This window comes from Chinchilla lanigera, unplaced genomic scaffold (genome assembly GCF_000276665.1).
Source record: "Chinchilla lanigera isolate Chin_1 unplaced genomic scaffold, ChiLan1.0 scaffold00016, whole genome shotgun sequence".
Taxonomy (NCBI): Eukaryota; Metazoa; Chordata; class Mammalia; order Rodentia; family Chinchillidae; genus Chinchilla; species Chinchilla lanigera.
The window spans coordinates 13862867-13876203 of NW_004955417.1; the positions used below are offsets into that span (position 1 = coordinate 13862867).

Sequence of the window (13337 nt, forward strand, 5' to 3'; positions counted from 1 at the left end):
GGGAATGCAGAGCCCCAGGTGTCACTGCAGGGACGCCTGGAGCAGACTGTATCCGCTGGAGAGCCCCAGGCGGGCCGCGTCGCAGGGAAGGTTCCGGGTTGGCCGGGTCAGGGGCTGGGGTGGGGGCGGGGCCAGAAGTGAGAGCCGCTTCCCCTGCAGCGCGGACCCACAGATGCTCTTCCAGCTCCAGCCCTGGGTGTGTGAGGGCCGCTGCTGCGCTTCTGTGAGCTCAGAGTCACCGGGCTAGGTCATCTCTGGGGATTTTCCACGCTTGAGAGTCTGGTACTTTTGTCATTGACTTTTCACACATTTGAGTGTTAGTCTTTTTAGGTGTTAGGAATTGAGGCTGAAGGGACTTTCTGTTTGTTTTTTTATTAATTAATTTTATTGGTACATTTTAGATATATGCAGTGATCACATTCATCATAATTTATACCTGTACATGATGTAACATAATCCTTTTATTTTTTCCTGTTCCCCTACCCTATGTTCAAGCCCTCTTCCCCTCCCTATTTACAAAAGCGTTGTTTCCATTTTTCCTTCTTTTCTTTTTTTTCCCCCTTTCTTCTGTTCCCCTTTTTCTCTTCCTAGTTCCCCTTCCCACTTGAGCATTGTCTTCCTATTTGATAATATCTGTTATACATGTTGGTCCTTATTTGCACTTTTGTTTTTTCACACCAGAGAAACAATGCAACATTTACACATGTGTGTTCAGTTTAGTTCACTTAAGAACGTAGTCTCAAGGTGCATCCATTTACATAGAAATGTCTCAAGCTTATCCTTCTTTATGGCTGAGTAGTACTCCATTGTATAGAAAACCCACATCTTCTTCATCCATTCATCAGTTGATGGACATTTGGGGTGTTTTAAGATTTACCTATTATAAACTATGCTGCTATAAACATGGGTGTGCATATATCACTGTGGTATGATGCTTTTAATTCTTTCGGGAAGATACCAAGAAGCGGAATAGCTGGGTCGAATGGGACCTCTAGTCCTAGTTTTTTGAGGATTCACCACACTGATTTCCACAGTGGTTGCACCAGTCCACAATAGTGGAGAAGGGTTCCTTTTCCCCCACAGCCCCTCTAGCATTTGTTATTGGTTGCTTTCTTTATGATGGCCATTCTTTCTGGGGTGAGATGGGGTCTTAGGGTTGTTTCACTCTGCATCTCTCAAATGACCAGCGATGCTGACCTGATCCTGTAGGTCGTTTTCTGGGGGGAGTGGCTCTTCGGCGCAGGGAAAGAGGTCAGGTAGGAGTTGCTCCTTACTGAGGGCAGGGCTTGGCTGTCACCCGTTCAGGCATCCCCCTTTGGGGACATTAGCGACAGCCGGGCAGCCGGCCTTCAGCAGGGTTCCAGAGGGTGTTTTGATTTTTCAGGGCCAGCTTAGTTCACAGGCAGCTGCCTGTTGCTGCCCCTGGTCCACTCCACCCAGAGGCTGAGCTGAGGGCAGCGGAGGTCTGGGCCTCTCTGTGTCCCCAAGCACAATCTCTCACTTGGCCCGAGGTCAGAGGTCATGGAGCCAGTGGACGAATGCCCACCCCCACCGTGGTGACCGAGCTAGAGCACGGACAGCGGGGGTGCCCCACAGCCCAGCAGGTGAGCTTCTATAACCACCTGGGTGCCCTCAGCCTCTCTCTCCTGGAAAGCAAAAGCAAGATCATTAGGTCAACCGGGTTGGCATGTGGAGCGGACGTGTAAAGCTCCCAGCTGCTCGCTCAGTCCTTAGTCGCGTGAAAGGGGTGCACTTCGCACACGGCCCCCAGCGGGCTCGTGGCCAGTGCTCCATTTGATAGTTACGACCACACTCGGTCTGACCACTGTGTCGCTTTTCCAGATGAGGGAACTGAGTCTTAGGGAAGCTCAGTGATTTACTGGTGAGACAGAGGCTGGGTGGGAGAAGTTGGGCTGAAGCCGAAGTCAGCGGGCACCTGGCTCTGAGGGCACAGCCGCGGGCCTTGGGCTGCTCCAGCCGCCGCTCTGTGAACACCAGAGCCGTGTCTGTTGTTCTGTGCGGACACCCGGGGGCTCAGAGGCACACGCACATCACACATGGCTTTGTCCTTAAGCGTCTCAAGGTCAACAGCCCCGTGCTTTGGTGCCATGTGAAGAGTGGATTTTGGCTCTCAGTCTGTCACGAGAATCTGGTCTTTCTCATCCTGATGTTTTTCTCGGAAAGATGGCCCTAGAGTCCTGATAGATTTATTTCACTTGCTTTTCTAATTTTGCCCTGATACGCCGCGGATATTTACGACCCCGGCACCTCCCACACCATTCATCTTGCCCTCATTTGGCGTGGCTGAAAGCCGTGATTACGTCTCTCAATTGGCCTGCTCTTGTTGAAAACATCAGCCAAAAGCAAAACAACACAGTACACATACACACAGCCGTCCGCTCCACCCAGGAGGAAGTGGGAGCGCCCCAGGGGGCTCTTTCTGCACCGAGGGTGTCCTGCGGCCTTTGTCTCTCCTCCTGCTCTTGCCAGGGTAGGCAAGACCTCTTTGAGGCCTCTGCTCCTTGAATTCATTTAACCTCACTGTGAATCAGCAGCCTGGCTCCCGGACCTGTGTCGTCTCTTCCTGCTGCTCTCGTGACCCAAGGTGCAGGCCTGTGTGGGCCCCGTTACTCAGTCCCCGCTGGGGATTACTCAGAATCTGTTCATGTGATCAAACACAGAGTTACTCTTTCTGTCTGTCACCACCCGTCCTCAGGGCAGAGTCCTGGTTCTTTCTACTTCCCACCTGCAGGCCTCTGGGGACCATGGTGACCCCCTCCCCCACGGTCTCTGAAAGGTGCTGACTGGGCCATGATGGGACGTAAGGCTGAAGGCCCTTGGGCAGGTGCCTTGACCAACCTCTGCCTCATTTTGCCAAGGAGGAGGCTGAGACCCAGAGAGGTTACTGAGGTTACACAGTCATGCTTCGGGCAGAGCCAGGGCCGGAGCCCAGGTCTCCTGACAGTGCCAGGTACCTCCCAGGGCCGGCCTTTTGCATAAGCCCTTTTCTAGGGAGAGAGGGTCTGAAGGCCACAGCGGAAGTGAGCATTTTGCTGTGTGGGATTCAAGTTCCACATCCCCTCTGTTGTCCGCTTTCCAACTTCCCGACTTCTCTTCAGCCGTTCTCCTTCTGTGTTTCTTCTCTCAAGGGAGACACTTTGGCTTCAGGTCCAGCCACCCCCTGGTCCCGTCATCGCTCTCTCTGCCTCTCAGCATTCCGTCAGTACAGCGGAAGACGTACTGACGTCTGCCTCGTCCTCTTGCGGGCAGACGTGGGGAGGGAAAGACTCCTGAGGGCCTCGTATGGGTTTTGTTGAGCACTCACTGTGGGCCAGTCATGGAGCCTTAGTCGGCTTTATATGGATTGTTTTTATCCTTCTAGCAATTCTAAGAGTTATTATCTTTCTCTTTTTACAGAAGGGGAAACTGAGGCTCAGCGAGATGAAATGACTGCCCAGGGTCGCACAGCTAGGAAGCAGTAGAGTGGCGTTACACACCTATTTGAACATCTTAACCTACAAACTCTCTGCTAAGGGTTTATGGCATCCTGTCTTTGTCTCCTCTTCTCTCTCACTGACTACCCATTAATAGTCCCGTGGGCTTAATAATGGTGCTTATTCCCTGAGACTGCATAGAGGGGAAGGGCGGGTAGGCATGACAATCTCTGGGTCCCTGTTTTCCTCAAGACCTTGGGACCAAGAACGTGAAGAATAACACGATAGTACTCAGTGCGACTGAGAACCTGCAGCTCCCAGATGTGACCGCAGGGTGGCGCTGAGGCCCGGGGCACGACAACTTGAGCTTAAATCCTGCATAGCCCCGGAGAGATGCTCCGTTTTGTCCGTCTGTGCTGCAGCTTGGGAGTGGCGTCGGGCTCATGATCCTTTGGATTCAACAGGCATTTCTGGGGCTCCAGCCACAGTGCAGGGCCTGGGCTTGAGGAGTCCAGGGGCTGTATACCCAGATCTGTCCCTGCCCTGGAATTCACACCCTCCTTAACCCTTCCAGCAGAACTTGAAGAGCTGGCTGTAATGATGCACGCCTGTAGTCTGGGCACTTGGAGGGTGAGGCAGGAGGGTCTGTCTCCCCAAGTTGCTGTTTCAGTCCACTCAGGCCATCCTAACAAAACCCCTCTGACTGTGTGGCTTCCACAGCAGACTTCTCTTTTTCACAGTTCTTGAGGCTGGCATCCGGGTGACAGCAGGTTTGTTTCCTGGTGAGATACCCTACAAGGAGAGACGGACAGACAGACAGACAGAAATAGAGAGAGAGAGAGACAGCTCTCGCCTCCTTCTTCCTCTTTCTTGCTTGCTTGCTTGCTTTCCTGGTACTGGGAGTTGAACCCAGGGCCTCCACGCGGAGCTACGTCTCCAGCCCATTTTCTTAGCTTTTCATTTGGAGACAAGGTCTTGCTAAGCTGTCTAGGTAAAGCTCAACATCGCGCCTCAGCCTCCCAGAGTGCTGGGGTTACCGTCGTGCGCCACCATGCCGGCTTCTCGGACTCTTCCTGTGGGATCAGGCGTCTCATCAGGAACTCCTCACCCTCACGAGCTTACCTCAACCCCACGACCTCCTAAACATCAGCTGGGGACAAGGCCGTTATCCTGGGGACAGGGGTTCAGCACTCAGTCCGTAACGGCTGCCATTTCGAGGGCACGTGGGTACTAGGCCGCCATGATCCGAGAGTTGTTTCTGTGTATAATTCATTGGCCCAAACCAGCCACATTGCCCCAACGTAAGGATGGGGCGGGGATGGTGAGAAAGGTGAAGAGCACACAGCATTAAACTATTAAACTCTGCCGCAAAGCCACACACCCGCACACCCGCACACGAACACGTCCTTGTACATGTGCATCCACACCTCTGAATTGTACTCTGACACTAGCAATAAATATTACACAACCTACACAGGCTGAGCCTGCAGAACATCATGTGTCAAAGAAAAGGACAGGAGTGAAATAATCCTCATGTCAGGAAATGAAAAGGGCTGGCTGCGTTTCTTAGAGAAGAAAAGAAATGTTTTGGGAGACAGCTCAAAGAGCAACAGCAATGACGACAGAGGCGAGAGGATCATGTTCTCGCCATCTCTGAGGATAATAGAGACTTGGAGACAAGCAGTCCTTGGGTGGTTCACAGAGGCAGCAGCGAGACGCAGTCTTAGCACAGTTCAGCCTGGGCGCCAGGGACCACTGCTCTGTGTCTTCTGACAAGTTTGTGTGTTGTTAGAAGCAGGAGGGGAGAGCACACCTCGTTTGGAGCTGGGGCTTGGGGTGGTGCAGTCCCTCGTAGGTGCTGATGCTGCCCCTGAGGTGAAGCGTGACCTCAGGACGTTTTGACATCAGGGACGCTGGAGGTGATGTTTCTTTGCGGGAATTGACATATTTGAACAGACTGTCACAATAAACACGCCTTAAAAGCAAAAAGGGAAAAAATCCCAGCTTTGAAGCCTTCTGTTAATTGATGTACTTTTGCCCTTCCCGGGGGCCCACAGGAGTATCAAGGCTTCAAGGTGCCCTTTCCCTGGGCCTTTTGGGGTGCTCCTCAGGTGATCATGTGATTCCTGGGAGCTCTGGGTCTGGCTGCCACAGGCCAACCCGCCCGCTCCCACAGCAGCCATGGGACAGCGGGCAGGATGGGGGTAGCTTCTTTCCCCTTTCCTCAGGCAGCGCCAGGACGGGGAAGCCTTGTTCCGTGGTGTGCAGGGCAGCAAAGGCCTCCTCTCTGAAGCTCTCTTGGTGTTGCTCTGTGCAAACTTCACACACTTCCTCCCCTGTGCTCTCAGGGGGCCTCGAACGTACGTCCACGAGGGTGGGAATCACATGGAACCATACATTCGGGCAGGACGTGTGCGCCACTGCTGGGTCCCCGCACACTGAGGTGCAGTGGGTGCGTGAATGAGGGAGCAGGGGAGCCCTCGGGCAGGGGAAAGCCCTTGTCCCTCTTCTCTAACTTCCCTTCTCAGCCACCTCGCCCCGCTCATCGCCATGTCCGCTTATTCTCCTCTGGGATCCTCCCCTGGGCCCGGGAAGTGGGAGGAAGCCTGGCTGGGAGGAGCTCATGCAGCCAGCCCCAATGAGATAGAGAGTGCACGGAGGAGGTTTAGTTGCTGTCCTGCCTCTGCCCTTGCCCCCAACTGTGGGCAGTGACTGATGTATGACCCTTGGCCCCCAGGCAAGCTCCCAGCTCTCTACAGCTATTCAAGCCCCTTGACCGACAGACTCAGGGGTGACCTGTGTGACAAACAAAACATGGTGGACATGCTGGTGGTGAGTTCCAGGGCTCAGTCAAGAAAGCACTGCAGTTTCTACCTTGGCCCCTGGGTCGCCTGCTCTGGAGAAAGCCAGCTGCCACGCGCACGACACTGAAGTAGCCCCGTGGAAGATCCCACAATCACAGGAACAGAGGCTTCTAGACGCCAGTCACAGGGGAGCCTCCACCTCCAGGTCAGTCTTTTCATGATTGCTAACTTAGCTAATATCCAACTACATCTGCACAAGGAACCCTGAGGCCAAACCAGCTGGCTACATTGTTCTTGTTTTTGACCACAGAAATAAAGGTGGATAGTCAATGGTTACCATTGAAGTCTCTACAGTTTGGGGTGATTTGTTATGCAGTCTAGCTAACTAATACAAACAGGAGCTTAAATGGTAGAATTTCAGACATCAAGAGCCTTCCAGAATTGATCTACCTACCAGAAAATAAGGCTGATGCTGTGTGGTCTGAGAGTATATTAAAAGCATCTTACATCTTTTTCTTTTTGGTACCAGGAATTGAACTCAGGACCTCTCACTTGCCAGGAGGGTGCTTGTGCCACTGAGCTATATCCCCAGCCCCTACTAAAAGCATCTTGCTGCTATTCTTGCTTCATATTTTTGCCTTGATGTCAGTCCCTCCCCTTTGTCAGCCTTGGCCTTTGCTCTCTACTCCTCATGCGATCACCAGCCTTACCAGCACATGGCCAGCTCTCTACTTGCTCTCACCATTCTGCACTGGTCCCCAGGCCCAGAAGGACCACGACACCCCAGTTGATTTTCCTTTTGAGTTCCTTCAGATGGTCAGTTAGGCACTATGAATGTTCTGGGAAAAAGGACCGGGATAGGTGGAATTTTCTGCTTGGGATCTGGAGAGCAGAAGACCCTGAAGAAAAATTTCAAGTTTGCTAAGAGCAGTGAACTTGGGCTTTTAAGTTGTTGGGTGCAAAAGGATCTACATGAGCAGACTGCAAAGACCTGAAGGGCGGGAACAATGTGCTTGTTTCCTTTCTCTCCCTTACTCCTTCCTTCCTTCATCGGAGCGTCCCTTCGTTCACTCATTAAGTAGCGCACGTGCAAGTACTACCCACCGGGCACAGTGGTAAGCTCTGAGAGACAGCAGCAGTGATCACCTCTTGAGGAATATGATATTCTGGTTTGGGAAACAGGCAATAAACAAAAGAAGTAAAATATCTTCAGCTGAAGATTTTACTTGAAGTGAGCTGGGGAGCCATGGTGGCATCTTGAGCACCAGAGAGTCTTTCGGCGAAGCACATACTGTCTGTGTCTCCTTTCCCTTCTAGTACCCAGGTAGATGCAGTTAGCAATCTAAAGCTCTCGTCTCTGTGTGACCATTAATCATGATCTGTCAACTTGCATGGATGAAGAAACGCCTAGCAGATTAGTGGAGCCCTGAACTGTGCTCCAACGTGTAGGCCAATAGATGGGGGAGACCCACCCTAGATGTGGGTGGCACCAACCAGTAGGAGGGTCACTTGGATGGAATAAAAAGGGAAAGAAGGAGCAGTGCTCATTCTGAAGATCTCTAGGCTCTGCCACCCACGGCCTTTGAGTGTGGGTCTCCAGTTTATTCAGCCTCCCAGCTCAGACTCTCCAGGGAGCTTCAGGCCTTCGGCCTTGGGCTGGTGCTGCATTCTTGCCCACTCTTGTTCTGCAGCTTGCATCCTCTTGGGCTGAGAGGCTACTGGATGCTCCAGCTCTCCAGCCCACAGAGGGCCACTGTGGACTCTCTCACCTCTGATCCTCTGATCCTATAAGCCCACCTAATGAAGGCGCTTGCACAATTACACATATATTTTCTGTTGATTCTCTTTCTCTAGAGAAACGTAATGAATACACCCTGTCTGCTCACGAAGGGCCTTCAGCCCTTCCCCTCCAAAGGGGCCTTGCTTAACCCTTGGCTCTGGGTGCAGGGAACAGGTACGCACCTCTCCTGCTCTAAGTCCTGGTGTCCACTCTCCGAGAGCCACTTGGAGCAGCCTCGCCATGGCTTTGCTGCTGGAGCCCACTTATCCCTCCCGCACCCCTATCTCTGTGAGCTAGTGAAGAGCGGACTCGGAGAGGGGTGGGAAATAGGCCACTGCCCCCCAGCTCTGTGACACCTTAGCCTCCTCTGTGCCCAAGAACACTGCTGTGGAACCCCATCGCCTCACCAAGCTGCACCCCTGGGATGGAGCTCACCCAGCTGAGAGCTCATGGCCAGAAGCCCTTCTTGCCTCACGTGATTTTGCTCAGCAGGAGCTCCATCTTTCTTATGTTAAGCAGAAAGACCTGTGTTCCACCAGGGCAGGGGGTGACAGGGGCTGTCAACACTAGCAGGGTCTGAACCCGTAGGCCACCAGCCAAATGCTCCAGAAGTTCACATCTGGCCACTGGCATTGCTATCTCTGAGAGCCTGCCCACTCTCCGCTCCTTCTCTCATATCTCAGGTCACTGAGGTCGGTTTCCCGCGCCTCTTGGGAGGTGACCCTGTTCTATTCTTTTCCACAGGCCCTTTTGGCTTTGCTAGCACCTACTAGAGGTTTGGCTTTGTAGACCTTCAGCTGAACATCTGCCGTCTGAGTCAGTGATAGGGGCTGGGCCACATCTGCTTATCTTCGGGCAGTAGGAGTGTTCTCTTAGCGCGCTTGTCATTTGCATATTGTGCCTGTCCACACGGACAATGACAAAGTCCCCATGTCCCTTTGCTAAGTTTTCAAGTTGGGCTGTCATCCCTGCTTGCTGCACCACTACGGTCTCCCTGCCATTATTTTCTGCTTTATCCTGCGGGCCTCATCTGAGATAAATCTTCATGCTCTCCACCCCTCTCTGAGCTGCTCTATGACTCACGGAGCCCCACACTTGAGAACAAACAGGCCGTCCCCACGTCCCACCTCCGCCCTCCGTGACCCAGCGCTCTCTCCAACGATGATGAACCTTTATTGCAGTGATGGGTCAGGGTTTGTTTCTGGGGCTGGTGATGTTATTAAAAACAGATTTAGTAATGCTCCAAGCTGTTACTCCGCCTGTCCAGTAATGGTTCATCATGTTCATAAAGCTAAACGGAACCATTAGGGGTCAGCTAATCTCTGCTTTCAGGCACAACCACACCTACGTCATTCCAGAGAGATGGGATTATCTTTTATTTGTTGTTTTTTTTAAAGACCTCCAGAGAGAGCACAGAGCTCAGCCTGCTTCAGAAATTGACTCCAGTGTTAAGTGTTCCATGGCTGTGTTGTGCATCTCCGTGCGTGTGTGTGGTGTGTACATGTGCACGTGCAGGGTTTCTGCAGCGACTTCTGCTCCTCCCGCCACCCCCCCAAATGTTCTCTGTCACCCTCTGCAGGCACAAGGGCTGAGATCAGTGCAGCAGAGGAGCGTATGAAATCCGTGTCCTCCCCCAACCCCTGGCTTGCTCTGCGACCCAAAGCAAGGTGCACAGTCTCCTTGGGCCTCAGCGTCCTTGGCCGTGAAAGGGGAAAGGGTAACTGTGACTTTGAGGAGCCTGCAGGGCGGGAGAGGGTGTGTGCGGTGTGCCTTATTATGAGTGGGTGCTCCGTGCATACTTGCTGTTACTGGGGACAGAGCAAGCAGTGTGTGCAAGGAGGCTCTGGGAACATTTTGACTCGAGAGTCTCCTGAGAACAGAATGTGTGGTCTGCGTGGGCATGCGGATTGTGGGGCGACTCTCTGGGGAGCACCCCGCGGTGTGCTGCATGAACCCTGGGGAGATCCCTGGCCAGTGGAGTAGGGGGGAATCTGGCCCCAGGCCATTTGCATCCTGGTGCTCAGCTGAGAGGTCGAGCCTCCGGTCTCAGGCTGTGGAGGGCCTGGGATGTGCTTCCATGTGTTTTGTGGGTTGGGATGCACCACTGCCTGACTTGCTGAAAAGCAACCTGTCCCTGGGCTGGTGGTTTCCATGGCAGCACAGGGAAGATCAGCCAAGCAACCAGGCAGTTATGCTTAAAAAAAAAAATTAAAGAGGAGTGTGGTTTGGGAACCCAGTGACTGTCGTAGCTATGTGTACGCGTGGCTCAGAGACTCATTTATATAACAAATATTTACAAGCTACCTCGTATTTCACTTTGCTTTATTAGGCTGCACAGATGCTGTTTTTAATAAATCAAAGGCTCGCGGCAGCCCTGCATGTACTCATTTCACGTCTTTGTCACAGTCGAGTAATTTTTACAATACTTCAGACTTCATCATTATTAGATCTGTACGATGACCCGCCAGCAGTGGGCTTTGATGTTCCTGTCCGGTGTTTATCTGGGGTGCCACGAACATCGCTATGTAAGATGGGAACTTAGTCCACCGATGCCGCGTGTGTCCTGGCGACTCCGCTGACTGGCCGTTCTCCATCTCTCTCCCTACCCTGGCCTCCCTGTACCCTGAGACACAATATTACTGAAATTAGGCCAATCAGTCACCCCACAATAAGCTTCCAAGGAGCTGCATATCTTTCACTTGAAATCAAAAGCTAGAAACAAGCTTAGTGAGGGAGGCAACCCCAGAGCCAGGGCAGGCCCAAGCGAGGCCTCTTGTTGTTGGTCAAATCAGGAACACAAAGGTAATGCTGTTTTTTTATCCCCGGTTTTCATTTTTTATTAGTACATCTTTGCAGTTCATAATGATTACATTCTTTGTGGGGAGTTGGTACCTGTACATAAGATGTATACATACATCTTAATTCCTTTTTTCATCCTCTTTCCCTCTCCTCCCTCCCTCCTTCCGTCTTTTGATCCCCTTCCATTTATTTATTTCATCTTTTTGAGATAGGGTCTTGCTATGCAGTTCAGGCTGGCCTTGAACTCACTTTGTAATCCAGGCTGACCTTGAACTCACAGCAATCCTCCTGCCTCAGCCTCCCAAGTGCAGGGATTAAAGGCATGCACCACCATGCCCGACCCAATCCTTCCCATTTAAAAAAGATATCTCTCTCTACTTCTTAATATGTACCTTTTATTTTGTACTTTATGTTTTGGGTTTCTCATGTAAGATAAACTGTGTGATAGTTAAGCTGCGTGTCTGATTAACACACTTTATACTGTGGTCTCAGGATACATCCATTTTCCTACAAATGACTCAGGGAATCCCTGTTTACGTCAGAGTAGTACTGCATTGTGTATCAGCACTACGTTTTCTTTATCCATTCATTTATTGATGGACGTATAGAATTCATCCCAGACTTCACTATTATAGTTGTGCTGCTATAAACATGGGTTCGCATCCATCACTGTAATGTACGCCAATTAACAGAGGAACCTCCCACAGTGAATTCTTTTTCTAATTGGTGCACATTACTCATGCAGAATAATAAGATTCATTGTGTTATACTGGAACGCACACATAAAGTATTTCAATTACTTTCATCCCGTTAACGCCCTCTCCCTCCCGCTAACCCCTTCCCCATCCCTAAAGCCTGCTTTCTAGCTTCCTGTCATCCCTCAAAGGGAAAGTTCTGGAAGGAAATAAAGAGTAAAGACACAAATGACAGCATCCCTTTAAGCCTCATCCAGAGCAAGGCCCCAACTCTTTCAGTTCTATGAAATCTGAGAAGAGTGAGGAAGCCATGGAAGAAATGTCGGAGCCGGCAGGAGTGCTTCCTGTTACGGTTTATGTCTTGATGTCTCCCGGGAGCCCCATGTGCTCACAGGCAGGGCATTTGGAAGGGACTGGATAACGGGGGCCTAAAGCTGACTTGCGGTGAGCAGGTGGGGTCTGGTGGGAGAGGCGGGTCCCGGGGGCCATGGCCTGGCGGGGGTATCTCCTCTGGGCTCCTCTCTGGATCCCTCTCTCTGCTTCCTGTCTGCCGTGCCACGAGCAACTCTCCCCGGCGATGCCCCTCGCCATGCGGCCCTGCCTTGGAGCAGGCCAACTATGGACGGAAACGTGAGCCAGAATCAACCTCCCCTCCTTTCAGCTGTGGATGTTTGGGTGTTTTGTCCCAGCAATGAGAAAGTACCAAGAGAGTTCTTGAAGTTGATGCAAAGAAGCTGTCTCCATACATAAAAAGGCAACAAGGGCTGATGGGGAAGATGCAGAGAGTTACCCAGAAGATCAAGATGAAGGTGGCTTTACTGGACAAGAAAGTAGAAGTGTAGACAAAAGAGAAGAAGCTGCCATCCAGGACTTCATAGCTAGAGAGGAGAAGTCAATGCTGGCTTCCAAGCGTCAAAGGTCAGGCCGGTGGAGCGAATGCAGCTGGCGACTTTATGTTACACCAGTGCTCATTTATGATTCCAAAACTGCTCGGGCCCTTAACAATTACGCTAAATCCACTCTGCCCGTGCTCTATAAATGGAACGGCATGGATGACAGCACATCTGTTTACAACATGGTGTACCAAGTAGCGTAAGCTCGCTGTTGAGACCTACTGCTTAGAAAAAACAATTCTGTTCAAAATGTAACTGCGCATTGATAATCCACCTGCCCACCCAAGAGCCCTGGTGCAGACGAATGTGAGATAATGTTTCCACACCTGCTCCCACAGTATCCATTGGGCAGCCCATGGATCAAGGAATGGTTTTGACCTGGAAGGTGTGTTATTTAAGAAAGACGTTTGTAAGTCTGTAGCGGCCGTAGACAGTGATTCCTCCGGATCTGGCCAAAGTGAACTGAACACCTTCAGGGAAAGGACTCGTTATTCTGGTTCCCGTTCAGAACACTTGTGATTCCCAGGGAGAGGTCAAAACAGCAACATTCACATGAGTTTGGGAACAGTTGACTCAAATCCTCACAGACGACTTGGAGGGACCAAGACTTCGCTGCAGATGGGGTGGGAATGGCAAGGGAATTAGGAGTGGAGCTCAAGATGTGACTGACTGGCTGCGACCTCATAAAAATCAGATGGATGAGCAGCTGCTTCTTGTGGACGAGCAAAGGCAGTACTTTCTTGAGGGGAAGATGTGACCATTGTTGAAATATCAACGAAGGACTTAGCATATCAATAGACTTCGTCCATAAGGCCTTGATAAAGCCTGGTAGGCTTTGAGAAGACTGACTCTGGTTTTGAAAGAAATTCTGCCACAGGGACAATGGGATCAAACAGCGCTGCTTGCTACAAAGAAACTTCTTGTGACAGGAA

At 51.4% G+C, this 13337-nt stretch overlaps 1 pseudogene; it reads left to right on the forward strand.

Annotated features, from left to right (window-relative positions):
• The first annotated feature begins 9918 nt into the window (after positions 1–9918).
• On the forward strand, positions 9919–13162 carry LOC102016269 (annotated as a pseudogene).
• Positions 13163–13337: the final 175 nt, after the last annotated feature.